The sequence below is a fragment of the Mya arenaria genome, chromosome 5 (genome assembly GCF_026914265.1).
Source record: "Mya arenaria isolate MELC-2E11 chromosome 5, ASM2691426v1".
In the NCBI taxonomy this organism is placed as follows: domain Eukaryota; kingdom Metazoa; phylum Mollusca; class Bivalvia; order Myida; family Myidae; genus Mya; species Mya arenaria.
In genome coordinates this window covers 67217711-67232269 of record NC_069126.1, presented here as the reverse complement: position 1 = coordinate 67232269, position 14559 = coordinate 67217711, and positions in this window count along the sequence as shown.

The window sequence follows — 14559 nt, the reverse complement described above, 5'->3', positions numbered from 1 at the left end:
GGAGTGTTCTGGGATGCTTGAAATGTCAAAAGACCAAAGTCATGAGGCCTTGACTTTTTATTGTCTGTTGGCAGGTCCATTTCCGATGGAAAAAGTGAAAGGTTACGTTTGGCGGCCGGCCCTGAGCCAACAGGCGTGGGCGTAGACGTACAGTGCTCCATCTGTATTCATTTATAAAATTAACAATACGTATGTGTCCCTTTTAAAGTTATGCAGTATTCAATTTGATAATACTTACATAGAAAACACCAAATGTCCAAAATCATCCATTTGTAAGTCCTCAAATTCACAATTTTCAAACATATACACTTCAAGTAACTTCACAGATTAGTTATCACCATTTTTCAGTCCTTAGCTCGACTACAAACTCGAAATTTTGTTTGTTTTTATGACCGCGAAAAAATACGTCTGACCATCTCAAGATTTAATCGATCCACACCCTTTGACCAGCCCAATTGCGTTCATACCCCCATAATGATACCAATCCCGCAATTTATTCCTTAAATATCGTAACACTATATGTATATTATTATTTTATATTGTGCATTTTTTACAAATTAACGATAAATTATTGCATCTTTATCCTTTACTAAAAAGGTAAGGTAATAAAGTGGAAAAATGCTTTATTAAAAAGACGGTGTTTTCTTTCATGCTTTACGATGAAATATGGGGTTTTAACAGTGAAATAACAACAGTAAAAATATCAATTTGATATTTTCACTGCAAAATAAGGAGTGAAAATATCAATTTTCAGAACTACTTTTAAAATCCTTTGTTATTACATGTACTTGCCTTGGTCAAAACAGAACACTGGACTTCAGTAAATTATGTCAAAAAATGTTAAAAAATAAAGAAATATTTTATAAATTTAAATAAATATATAATTGGAAACTAACAACTTACCGTTTATTACCGGTTATCCCGTTTATCAAACATTTTACTGATCTTTGAAGCTGAATGTTCGAACATTTGCTTTCATTCCAAACAAATTACAGACAAAAACAACTGTTCGAACATAAATAAAATTTTATAGCATCGTTCAAATGTATTTTGAACTGTTAACCGTTGTAGTACGTAAAATGAGCTTCCTGGAGAATTCACACAACAATTTACAGATAGATCCGATATTTTTTACCCCACCCACATCTCAAAATGTGTCAACAAACTAGTGTGGCATTTACTCTTCTGGAAAACAAACATTTTAAAGCGAAACAGACTGGTCTGTAAGATGACTGAATATTAACTTACTATAATAACACGCGTATATGCAGTCTTAAACTAAGAAGAATGGTTAAAACCCAATGAGTATCCACATTTGTTTTGCTAACACATTTGACCTTCCAAATTTTCATTCCATAAGTAGCGGCGTAGTAATTTGGTTAAAATAAAGTGTTTTCATTATTTTTTGGAACATTTGTGCACTAACAAAACTTCATTTTTTACTGTTCATAAAGCTTTGCAATAAAAAAACGAGCGAATATTAAGCTATAAGAATGAATAGCAGAGAACTATTTCTCAGCAAACCGAAAGTAGAAAAGTTGACAGCTATAGTTATGCATGAGGGGCGCCCCACGGGTAGCGGCATAAAGGCCACCCTTTTCAAAAAAGGGGGTAAATCAGAAATAAATAAAAAAACAAATAAAACTCCGAAAATAAGCATAAAAGAAACAGAAAATTTGTTTATTTCAGTGTAAGATCGTATTTAATTTCACTCGTGATCATAAAAATACTACATTTTCACTCGTGGCTTCGCCACTCGTGAAAATATGTTTTTCTATGACCCTCGTGAAATAAAATACGATCATACACTGAAATAAACAAATATCCTCTATTTATTCTACACCATTTATTAAATTTCAGCCCTTATTGAGCAATGAATGTATTATAGTACAAAGGGAAAGTAATACGATATGTTATACTTTGGCTCTTTTTATAATTCACACAATACGAATTAATGAGTTGCCTCATCGTTTAAAAGTACTAAAAGCTTCGTAGTCAGGTGCAATTGGCCTGGCTTTGTCGGAAGCTAGTATTGTTTTCAAAGCTATAACTAATTTCGTGAAAAGATGCGTTTCTAAAACTACTCGTAAAATTATGGTTTTGTGAATTACCTGTGTACAGTAGATAGACTATTGCATTCTGTATATAATAAAACATGCCTATGTCTACATATATGCCTTCATTGCTAAAATTTAGTCATTGGCATTATTACTGTAGGGAACCATAAAATTAATGTGCATTTCGATTAAAGGAGATTGAATAATAACGAACCCATTGTTTTGTCACATCGCAAAAAGTCGTACCACCCCTGGAACAGTCCTTGAAGAGCCTTTGCAAGAATATCAGGCGAAGGTTGTAACTACGTCTTATTGATCTTTGAACATAAGGGTTAGGAATAAACAAATATTCAAATACATGTAATACACAATAAAGAAATAAGTGGGCTTCAAGTTATAAATCCACTGGTCAAGGCCATTCCCAGGCTACACAATACCGCAATGCGTATGAATGTAAGATTAAAGACTAACGTCCTGTTACTGCCACTTACTCCAGCCGCATCTCTCGGTTTGGTAAACCTTTAATAGGTTCATAACATCGTTATTACGCATTGATGCGCATGTGATACAAGGGATTCTTACCACATTTGACATATTTCAGTTAAACAATTTCAGTGTTAAATCCTAAGTACAGGAAATCGAAAGGACGGCATATTTTTTCTTGATAGTGTCGATCATTTAGATTATATTTTTTGTTTACTTCAAAACCAATTTCAACTTCCTCGCTGTGACACTTTGTGCCGTTGAATTGTCATAAGCGATCAGAGGCGTTCGCATATCCCTCTCTAGACAAGACTTATTTCAAATCAATACTGACATCTCGGTATCCGGGTTTATAATCTCTTGTTTTTGCGTTTTCAATCGCCTCTTCAGATTATAAGACATTTTCATGCAAAACAAATCATACTAAGCATAAGTATATGCTTAACATGAACAACTATTTATATTTTTTCTTTAAAGCAGGTTTAAGTTTAAACCATGATTTAACGTCAACTAAGCGTAAAATACACGGCATGATGTATTGTTATACAATGGGAGACTAATACGAAATCTTTGTATTTGTCTATAATTAGTAACAAAACAATATGCCCTGATGAGTTATGTTTCGTTGTAAGAATTTATATCAGAACAAAATTACGCCATGATGAGCATTGCATAAATCTCAAATTGCTTTGGTAATGTTAAGCAATATGGACTATTGAAATATATTCATGTACTGATCGATTTGGAGGCATAAATACAATAACTACGAGTTGTAAAGTATAATAAAGTATATCGTAGTATAGTATAGTGTAGTGCAGTGGACTGCAGTGCAGTAAAGTGAAGAGCATTACAGTACAGTACAATGCAGTACACTATAGTGCAATGCAGTGCACTGCAGTGCAATGCATTTGTATAACATTAGACGCTGATGCTTCATTTGGTATTTTCAATGATGCACTTTAGTTCATGAAATCATTTACAATCATGTAGGACTGTAAACAGTTGTATCATATTCGAAACACGTATGAAGAATTGTATCTTGATATTGAAGAATCACAGTCACATTTGGCTATTTTCAGTTGAAAATATGATTTTATTTTTACCAATATTTTAGACATACACATACGTCACATTTGAAAATGTAATGTGTGGAAAAAACAACATTCTTTTTGTTATCGCCTTTAAACTGTCAGTGCATAAAGGAGATCATGGGAGGGTGCGTTTAGATTATTACTTTTTTACTTTTTACTTCAAACCCGATCTCAACGTCCTTATTGTGACACAGTATGCTTTTGAATTATCATAAATGATAAGAGACGTTTGCATTTCGCTTTCTATTCATGACTTATTTGATACTGACATCTCGATACCCTTGTTTATTTTTATTTCCTTGTTATTTGGTTTTTAACACCTCTACAATATACAATACAGTTTCATGCAATAAGAAAAATACTGAGCACACGTATATGCTTACCATAAACAACTGTTTATTTTTTTCTTCAAATAAGGTTTAAATAAAACCCATGATTTTACGTCAATTAAGCGCAAGTTACACGGTATGATGTAGTGTTATACAATGGGAGACTAATACGAAATATTTGTATTTGTCTATATTTAGTAACAGAACAATATGCCCTGATGAGTTATGTTTCTTTGTAAGAATTCATAGCAGAACAAAACTACTCCATTATGTTTTGTATGGGCATTGCACGTGTCTCAATTTGCTTTGAATACGTTAAGAACTGTCGACTATTTAAGAAACATTACACACCACTGAGGGCCATATGACATTAAAAGGACTGGCCAGTCAGCCCCCGAAGGTGTTTATGGACTGAGGCGTTAGCTCGAAGTGGTGTGTTTTATTTCTTATATTATACCGACTTTAAACTGTCAGTGAACAAAGGAGTTCATAGGAGGGTGTGTTAAAGTGTAATAAAAATCTGCACATATTCCTGAAAAAATTGTTTATATATGCTTTTATGAAAATTTGTTGCCTGTCTAAGCAAGTTATCGAGGAACAGTTTCTGACCTTGAGAATTCAACAGTATCTCACTGACCGTGGAGGTAAAATTATCTTTTCATAATCTGTTGTTTTGCTTTTTATCGCTCTGCTAAAATTTATAACATTATAGGTTTGTAAACACGCCTTCATTTAAAGACTCAAAATATGTTTGTTGCGTTTGTTGCCTGCCTTTACCAACTAGCCTCACAGTTTTGGGACTCTTTTATGTTTTTGCAAACAGCAAATATTTCGAAAATGATTTTATTTATACTTGGGCAAGTATGTGGTTGTGATCTAGTCAACCGGTTCTGCCCTCACCTTCAGTACATAGACATCTGATGAGGCCATTCTTTTTCTTCAAATAAGGTTTAAATAAAACCCATGATTTTACGTCAATTAAGCGCAAGTTACACGGTATGATGTAGTGTTATACAATGGGAGACTAATACGAAATACTTGTATTTGTCTATATTTAGTAACAGAACAATATGCCCTGATGAGTTATGTTTCTTTGTAAGAATTCATAGCAGAACAAAACTACTCCATTATGTTTTGTATGGGCATTGCACGTGTCTCAATTTGCTTTGAATACGTTAAGAACTGTCGACTATTTAAGAAACATTACACACCACTGAGGGCCATATGACATTAAAAGGACTGGCCAGTCAGCCCCCGAAGGTGTTTATGGACTGAGGCGTTAGCTCGAAGTGGTGTGTTTTATTTCTTATATTATACCGACTTTAAACTGTCAGTGAACAAAGGAGTTCATAGGAGGGTGTGTTAAAGTGTAATAAAAATCTGCACATATTCCTGAAAAAATTGTTTATATATGCTTTTATGAAAATTTGTTGCCTGTCTAAGCAAGTTATCGAGGAACAGTTTCTGACCTTGAGAATTCAACAGTATCTCACTGACCGTGGAGGTAAAATTATCTTTTCATAATCTGTTGTTTTGCTTTTTATCGCTCTGCTAAAATTTATAACATTATAGGTTTGTAAACACGCCTTCATTTAAAGACTCAAAATATGTTTGTTGCGTTTGTTGCCTGCCTTTACCAACTAGCCTCACAGTTTTGGGACTCTTTTATATTTTTGCAAACAGCAAATATTTCGAAAATGATTTTATTTATACTTGGGCAAGTATGTGGTTGTGATCTAGTCAACCGGTTCTGCCCTCACCTTCAGTACATAGACATCTGATGAGGCCATTCTTTACTTATTATCATGTCTGAACTAAAATATATATAAATAAAAAAAAAAATATACAATTTTAATATGACGGATCCGTGGTCTAGTGGTAACACACTTAACTACCAATCCAACTATATTTACTGCTATATGTTGGAACATAGATGCATTCATTAAAATTATTTGATGAATGCTCATTCCCCGCCGCATAATTTAAGAAATACCTATCGTCTTCCAGAAGGATCGTTAAGTTGGGGTCCCTTGTGACAGTGTTATACACTGTTGCACGGAAAAGAACCAGGGTAGCTCTAACCGGGGTTGCATTGTGTCTGTGCACTATGTTCCAAATACCCAAAATGACTAATAATCTTATTTGAGCACTCGCCGAATGGGCAAGGCCCAAGTGCGAGTATAAATAAGCACACACACATACGCACACACGCACACACACATACACACAGAAATAATTTCAAAATATGTGCACCTTATCAACTGTTCTTATCATCAAGAAGAAACAAATCATTTTTACCAGTTTTTCACATTTCACCATTTAACCTGGTTATTAGAATGACGTATGTCATAGTTTTGGTTGGCAATATGACTTAATAGGTTGTCTCTTAATATATACAATTCATTTCAAATCATTCATTTTTCGTGAAAAGATCATTCACAGAATGGAGACAAATGTATTTTATTAGATTTTTGAGACCCCGCGAGATTTTTATTTACTACGGATGAGTGAAAAACGCAATATTTCTTCTCCAAAAAAACAGGCGAGGGACTGAAATACGCGAGTTAAAACAAACTCCTATACACATTTCGCAAACAAAATGCACCATCATCTTTTCTTAGTGAAGCATTCTATCGAAAATATAGGTCAATGTTCGGCTGCATCGTAATTAAAGGGACTGGCTTATGTTTTTGACCAAAAGTTAGTTTGATCCGTAAATGCAACTGAATACTCTTATTTTTTTAAATTATTTCTCTATGATATCGAAATTGCAGAACAATAAACAGTTAGTATGAAAAGGTATATTTTCATTTTAGTGGGGTGCGAAACAACACCAGTGATGGATATTTTGACATTTTAGCAATGCATTGGTAGCATCACGTGATAAAGCCAATCACACAATTATGCAACCACAAAGCAGTGCTCCAGCTTGGCATGCCAAAGCTATTATGAACGCTAATGAAAATCGTGGTATTTGAAGACGTTATTTTAGTAACTATCAACATTAGCTGAAGGGTTCTAGCATTGGTATCAATGTTTTAATACTTCTAATTATTTGCCACAATGTAGTTTGGTATGAAAAAGCGCATTATATTTAAACATGAGCGAGTCCCTTTAGAAGGAACTTGATTTTGCGAAATCCGTGATTTAATTTAAGTGACGGTTTTAAATTTTATTTCAGTGAGGGAAACTAAACTATCAAAAAACATCTATCATTTTATAGGAAAAAATCATATCAAAAACGGTTGAAACTGAATTACTTAAGGTGGGGTTGTAACTAAATAACTTTTGTTAAGGTTTTCATCTTTTGACCAAACTTGGTATATAGAAAGAGTTTACGCAGGCCTTTCATGGGATTGCGTTTTGGTCCCCTAGGTTATAATTCAGGTAATAAAAATGGTTTACATCCTAGCATCGAAAGGTCGAACTACCTTGTCGTAATCCTTTTGTATAATAAAGTTAAATTTATATACACAGATAATAGTTTGTTAGGTTTGTTGGGTTAAACGTTCTGCTGACCATAAAGTATCCAGGCCTTGTAGGGCTTTACAATTCACTTCCAAACACTTCTTAAAATGCCAAAACCTTTGACCTTTTGATCAACGCTTTATATGTAACGGTACCCTCCGTTACAAGTGTACACCATTGTTCAAATCCTTCGCTAAACATTAAGTGTAAAGTGTAATGCAGTTGAGAAAATTTTGCGAACATTTTGCGAACAAAAACATATCAGCGTTTCCTTTAAAATACATGTTTGCATGCATTGACAAAGTGTGCACCAACATGAAACCAGACATCCAATGAACAAGGAAGTGTGATATTTTGACGGTAAAGTTTTATGTGTACAAACCAAACTGATCATTGGCTAAGATGCAAGCCACTACCTCGCAATCATAATTTTACGTGTTTGTAATTGAACATTCTTAAATACTGCTTCATTAGTGTATTAAAATTTTAAGTAAAGATAAATTAAAAGTTACGGCACCCTCAACACGAGCATTTAATACTTTTCACTAGCGATTCTAAATGACAAATTTATTTCCGGACCTTCTTTAAATTCAAAGAAGGTGGACGAAGTAGAAATACTTGAGAGCGATTCATATTCGCTTAAACTGTCTTCAAACAGAAATAGTACGAACAATAATAACAGGGCTCTGATAATATATTAATTATGTCCTTTCTAAGGTAAAGTAACATTCATTTATCTCATGATCAAATAATTAACGCATGTTTTTATACAAGACAATTAGAGAGTTAAATCAAAAATTTATTTATTGTTACAAAAAATGGTGGTGTGTTAATGGTAGTTGTAAATAAGTTGCCGCCACTTTCAATCGACTGGTACATGAGCATTAGTAGCCATCACTCCCATTCCAGTGGTGCCTTAGTAGCGTTCCAGTCCTTTACACTGCTGCGGAAGAGGCCTTTTTTGTCCCTTACGTAAGTGCGATAGTGGCCTGTAATTCCCTTAAATTGACACGTAAGTTGCCTTAAGTAGTCATCGCTTGCCTGAGTGTAAGTGGCCTTCACATCCCATACAGTTCCTCATGAGTAGCATTTACTTCCCTTATATTGGCATATTTCTTCCCTTACATAACCTAGTTAGTAGCATTTGCCTCCCTTACAGTATATCGTAAGTAGCATTCGCTTTCATTTGGCGTGTAAGTGATCATCATTTCCCTAACGTGGCGCTTTAGTGGCCTGCATTTCATATATACTGGTAAATAAGTGGTATTTATGAGTGCTCATAAGTGGGACTTTATTGGAATTTGCTTCCCTTCAATTGGAGCATTTGTAGCATTTCATTAGTGGCTTGCACTTTCCATGCAATGGTGCATAGGTGTCGTGTACTACTCCTACAATGGTTCGTTAGTGACCAGCGCTTCCTTGACATCGGCATTTTAATGGGCTGCGCATTCCCTTATATTTGCGCGTTCGTTACATGAGCTTTCTTATATTTGTGCGTTAGTGCCCTTTGTGTCCCATATATTACCGCGTAACCGGCCTTCGCTTCCCATTCATTGGTGCGTTAGTTGTCTTCGTTTATCTTACAATGACGCGTCAGTGTAGCCTTTGCTTTCCATACTGTGCTGTTTCAATGGCATTCGCTTCGCCTACAGTGCCGCTTTAGTGACCCAAACTTCCCATACTCTTAAAATTGCAATAAGTGGTCTACGCCTAATAACATATGTGCTTTAGTCGCCTTTGACCCCCCAGTGATCGATTATGACTTAGTTGCGGCATTTCACTTTCATCAGTTGGGAATTACTGACCTTCGCTGCCTTTCTCCAGGCACATAAGTAACCGCCATTTCCTTTCATGTGCGCTTTGTAACTGCACTTACAGTGTCGCATCTGTAGCCGTAATCAACTTACAGCTGGGTACCAAAGAAATATGTATTTTAGTAGTTAGTCAACTTACAATTATCTCTCTTTGTATTTATATTTTACATTTCATATTTTATCTATCTCAAGCTGAATAAAGGAAATTATGTTCATTTCGTGTTTTCTTTTCTTTTCTTTTTTTGCTTCCTGGTAAGTAAGTTTTGGACCTGACGCTAAACATAGATTTACCAGATTTATTCTGGTATGGCCTACCGTTGGCTTGTTACAGTGCAGTTTCCATTAAATTGACCCTAGTGTTGACTACGCCTCCAGTGTCACAGTTAATCGTTAACGTTTAATAAACTTTTCCCCCCTGACATTGGCGGGTAGGTGTGCCTCATTCACATATCTCTAGTTTATAAATCATTTTCATTCCCGTCACAGAGGTGCATGATTAGCTTTCAAATCCTGACAGCGATACGTACATTGACCTAACCTACCGTAAGTGACGCGTTCAGTGACCTGCACTCCCCTTACAGTGAAACGTTAGGTAAACTTCCCTTCAATTACTGGGATGTATTACGTAGCTTTCGATTTCTTGCAGAGATGAGATAGTAGACATTCCCCTCCCATAAGGTGACTTTCCCTCCATAACAGTAATAAGTTAAGTGACCCTACCGCCCTAACAGTGCTGTGTTAAGTGACCTCCCCTCCATTAAAAAAATGTGCTAATTGACCATCCTACCCTAACAGTAATGCGTTAAGTGACATTCCCTCCCTACATTAATGCGTTAAATGACCATCCCTCCCGACCGTAATGCGTTAAGTGACCATCCCTCTCTACCGTAATGCGTTTAGTGACCATTCCCCCCTACCGTAATGCGTTAAGTGACCATCCCTCCCTACCGTAATGCGTTAAGTGACCATCCCTCCCTACCGTAATGCGTTAGGTGACCATCCCTCCCGACCGTAATGTGACCATCCCTTCCTACAGTAATGAGTTAAGTGACCATCCCTCTCTACCGTTATGCGTTAAGTGACCATCCCTCCCTACCGTAATGAGTTAAGTGACCATCCCTCCCTACATTTATGCGTTAAGTGACCATCCCTCCCTACAGTAATGTGACCATCCCTTCCTACAGTAATGAGTTAAGTGACCATCCATCTCTACCGTAATGCGTTAAGTGAACATCCCTCCCTAACAGTAATACAGTAATGCGTTTAGTGACCATCCCTTCCTACAGTAATGCGTTAAGTGACAATCCCTCCCTACAATAATGCGTTAAGTAACCATCTCTCCCTACCGTAATGCGTTAAGTGACATTCCCTTCCTTACAGTAATACAGTAATGCGTTAAGTGACCATCCCTTCCTTACAGTAATACAGTAATGCGTTAAGTGACCATCCCTTCTTACAATAATGCGTTAAGTAACCATCCCTCCCTACCGTAATGCGTTAAGTGACCATCCCTCCCTACCGTAATGCGTTAAGTGACCATCCCTTCCTTACAGTAATACAGTAATGCGTTAAGTGACCATCCCTTCCTACAATAATGCGTTAAGTAACCATCCCTCCCTACCGTAATGCGTTAAGTGACATTCCCTTCCTTACAGTAATACAGTAATGCGTTAAGTGACCATCCCTTCCTTACAGTAATACAATAATGCGTTAAGTAACCATCCCTCCCTACCGTAATGCGTTAAGTGACATTCCCTTCCTTACAGTAATACAGTAATGCGTTTAGTGACCATCCCTTCCTACAGTAATGAGTTAAGTGACCATCCCTCCCTACAGTAACGCGTTAAGTGACCATCCCTTCCTACAGTAATGCATTAAGTGACCATCCCTCCCTACCGTAATGCGTTAAGTTACATTCCCTTCCTCACAGTAATGAGCAAAGTGACCATCCCTCCCTACATTAATGCGTTAGGTGACCTTCCCTCCGTACCGTAATGCGCTAAGTGACCTTTTCCCTCCATTGCCGTAGTGCCTTAAATGACCATCCCTCCCTATAGTAATGCGTTAAGTGACCTTTTCCCTCCATTACCGTAATGCGTTAAGTGACCATCCCTCCCTACCGAAATGCGTTAAGTGACATTCCCTTCCCTACACTAATGCTTTAAGTGATCATCCCTCCCTACCGTAATGCGTTTAGTGACCATCCCTCCCTACCGTTATGCGCTAAGTGACCATCCCTCCCTACAGTAATGCATTAAGTGACCATCCCTCCCTACCGAAATGCGTTAAGTGACATTCCCTTCCCTACACTTATGCGTTAAGTGACCATCCCTCCCTACCGTTATGCGCTAAGTGACCATCCCTCCCTACAGTAATGCATTAAGTGAGCACCCCTCCCTACCGTAATGCGCTAAGTGACCATCCCTCCCTACCGTAATGCGTTAAGTGACCATCCCTCCCTACAGTAATGCGTTAAGTGACCATCCCTCCCGACCGTAATGCGTTAAGTGACCATCCCTCCCTGCCGTAATGCGTTAAGTGACCATCCCTACCTACAGTAATGCGTTAAGTGACCATCCCTCCCTACCGTAATGCGTTAAGTGACCATCCCTCCCTACCGTAATGCGTTAAGTGACCATCCCTCCCTACAGTAATGCGTTAAGTGACCATCCCTCCCTACCGTAATGCGTTAAGTTACATTCCCTTCCTTACAGTAATGCGTTAAGTGACCATCCCTCCCTACAGTAATGCATTAAGTGACCATCCCTCCCTACCGTAATGCGTTAAGTTACATTCCCTTCCTTACAGTAATGCGTTAAGTGACCATCCCTCCCTACATTAATGCGTTAGGTGACCATCCCTCCCTACCGTAATGCGTTAAGTTACATTCCCTTCCTTACAGTAATGCGTTAAGTGACCATCCTTCCCTACAGTTATGCGTTAAGTGACAACCCCTCCCTACCGTAATGCGTTAAGTTACAGTCCCTTCCTTACAGTAATGCGTTAAGTGACCACCCCTCCTTACCGTAATACGTTAAGTGACATTCCCTCCCTACAGTAATGCGTTAAGTGACCATCCCTACCTACCGTAATGCGTAAGGTGACCTTCCCTTCCTACCGTAATGCGTTAAGTGACCTTTTCCCTCCATTATCGTAGTGCCTTAAGTGGCCATCACTCCCTATTGTAATGCGGTAACTAACCACCCTCTCTACCGTAATGCGTTAAGTGACATTCCCTCCCTTTCAGTAATGCCTTAAGTGACATTCCCTCTCTACCGTAATGCGTTAAGTGACAATTCATCCCTTACAGTAATGCGTTAAGTGACATTCCCACCCTTACATTAGTGTGTTAAGTGACTTGTGTACGTTAAGTGACCTTCCCTAACCTTACATTGGTATCTTAAGTGACATTCCTTCACCTTACAGTGATTTGTTATGGTGCCTTCCCTACAATTACAGTAATGCGATAATTGACCTTCGACCTTCCCGCCCTTACAATATGGCGTTAAGTGCCTTTTCCCCTCTTACAGTAATGTGATTGGTGACCTCCTCTCCCCTTCAATTGATGCATTAAGTGTCCTTTGCTTTAGTTATAGTGACGCATTTCTGGACCTTACATTCCTTACAGGGCATCGCTTCCCTCTCAATGGTGTATTGGTAATCTTCTCTTATTACTCAATGCTAAAACATAAGGAAGTGTATCATGCGCTTGACATCTGAAGGTTCAAGGATTACTCTTAGAAAATAATTTTTCAATACATTAGGACTGAGGATAACAACTTATAAAACAACTTTTTCTAATTGCCTACTGTTCAAATTTCAATATGTTCGAAGATTGTTTAACAGTAATTTCATATCTTGGCGTATTTTATTAGTGTTAACCCCATATGTAAAATGTTTGTTCATCTTATTTAATATCTGCTCTTAAATGTATCTCGCTACGTCTTGAAAACCCAAAACTCCGAACTGTTTAAACGAATTCGGCATCAAAGTTCATACATTACTCTGTGAAAATAGAAGAAAAAGAACCCTTAAATATGATTTGGTCATTGAGCTCACTGTCACTGTTTCTTCTGCGGTATGCTATAAAATTTGCCAAATTGTATTTTTATTCTTTTACTCAAATTCTACGCGAGTTTTGGTTTGGGTGTTTTATTGTAGCTCATTATCTTACAATTTAAGCAGTAATCCTCTTGAGTTATCAGCAATCGTCATTTGAAACGATCTTAGGTGACCAATTAGAAACGTTTTTCAGTGTCAATATTATTTAGATGATTTACATGTATAAGTGATTGTTTTATCAATGGATGCTTCTAGCTCGTGGAGCCAGCGACTTCATTCATTTTTTAACTATTAAAAACTGTTATGGCTTTACAATTTTATATGCAGTTTATGTTAAAAAGTAACTCATCTAATGTTGACATGATAATAGAGACAAAACATTTTTTCTTACATTTTTCACCATCAAGTTCGTGCCTAACTAACAGCAAATATCCTACAAAACAAAACAAATCGATATGTGTTTCATTTGATACATATTATGTGGTTACAAGCACAAATAAGTACACATTCTTAAAAACATCTTTAAACTAATTTATTAATCATACGCTTCTTATAGTTTTATGTTTCACATGTTAAATGATACTAGCATGTGAAAATGGGTTTGTTTGCGTCAGGAAACTATAGGCGTTCTTACAAGTACCGTAATATACCTAAGACTTTACTGTTATCAAAATGTGAGAAAAGGTTCTTAATCAACACACAATGAAACACCAAGTTACTTCCGGTTGAGAGAACCTCAAAAGTATGAAATCAGCAGTTTGAGTTTACTTGAACATAAACTGTTAATTGGCAGTAATAACAATTAACCACTTTAAAAATATATATATAATACATAAGATAGCATTTCATAGATATCAGAAATCTTCATGTCTCGTTTGATAAAATACTTCATGTTTCTTTCAGCAATGTGAGTTACATTGAAACCGATCTTATAACAGTTTTGAATACAATAACAATGCAGTCATCGCCCCGTTACGACGGCTTAAGAGCAAATTTATTGTTGAAATAACAATCAATAGTAAATGCGGGCATCAGAGACTACGACGGTATAGTAGACTGAACAAAGTAATCTGATATTTAAACGCCACGTTTTGTTATTGGTATATCTTATTTAAAGCCAAAGTCAATCGTGTTCATTTATATAAATTGTGTTCAAATGGGGCTGGAGAAACATATAACGTTCCGGTATACATCAAAATGCAGTGATGTCAACCGAATGGAGAGCGAACAAGTCATTTTAAAATGTCGAGTAAAA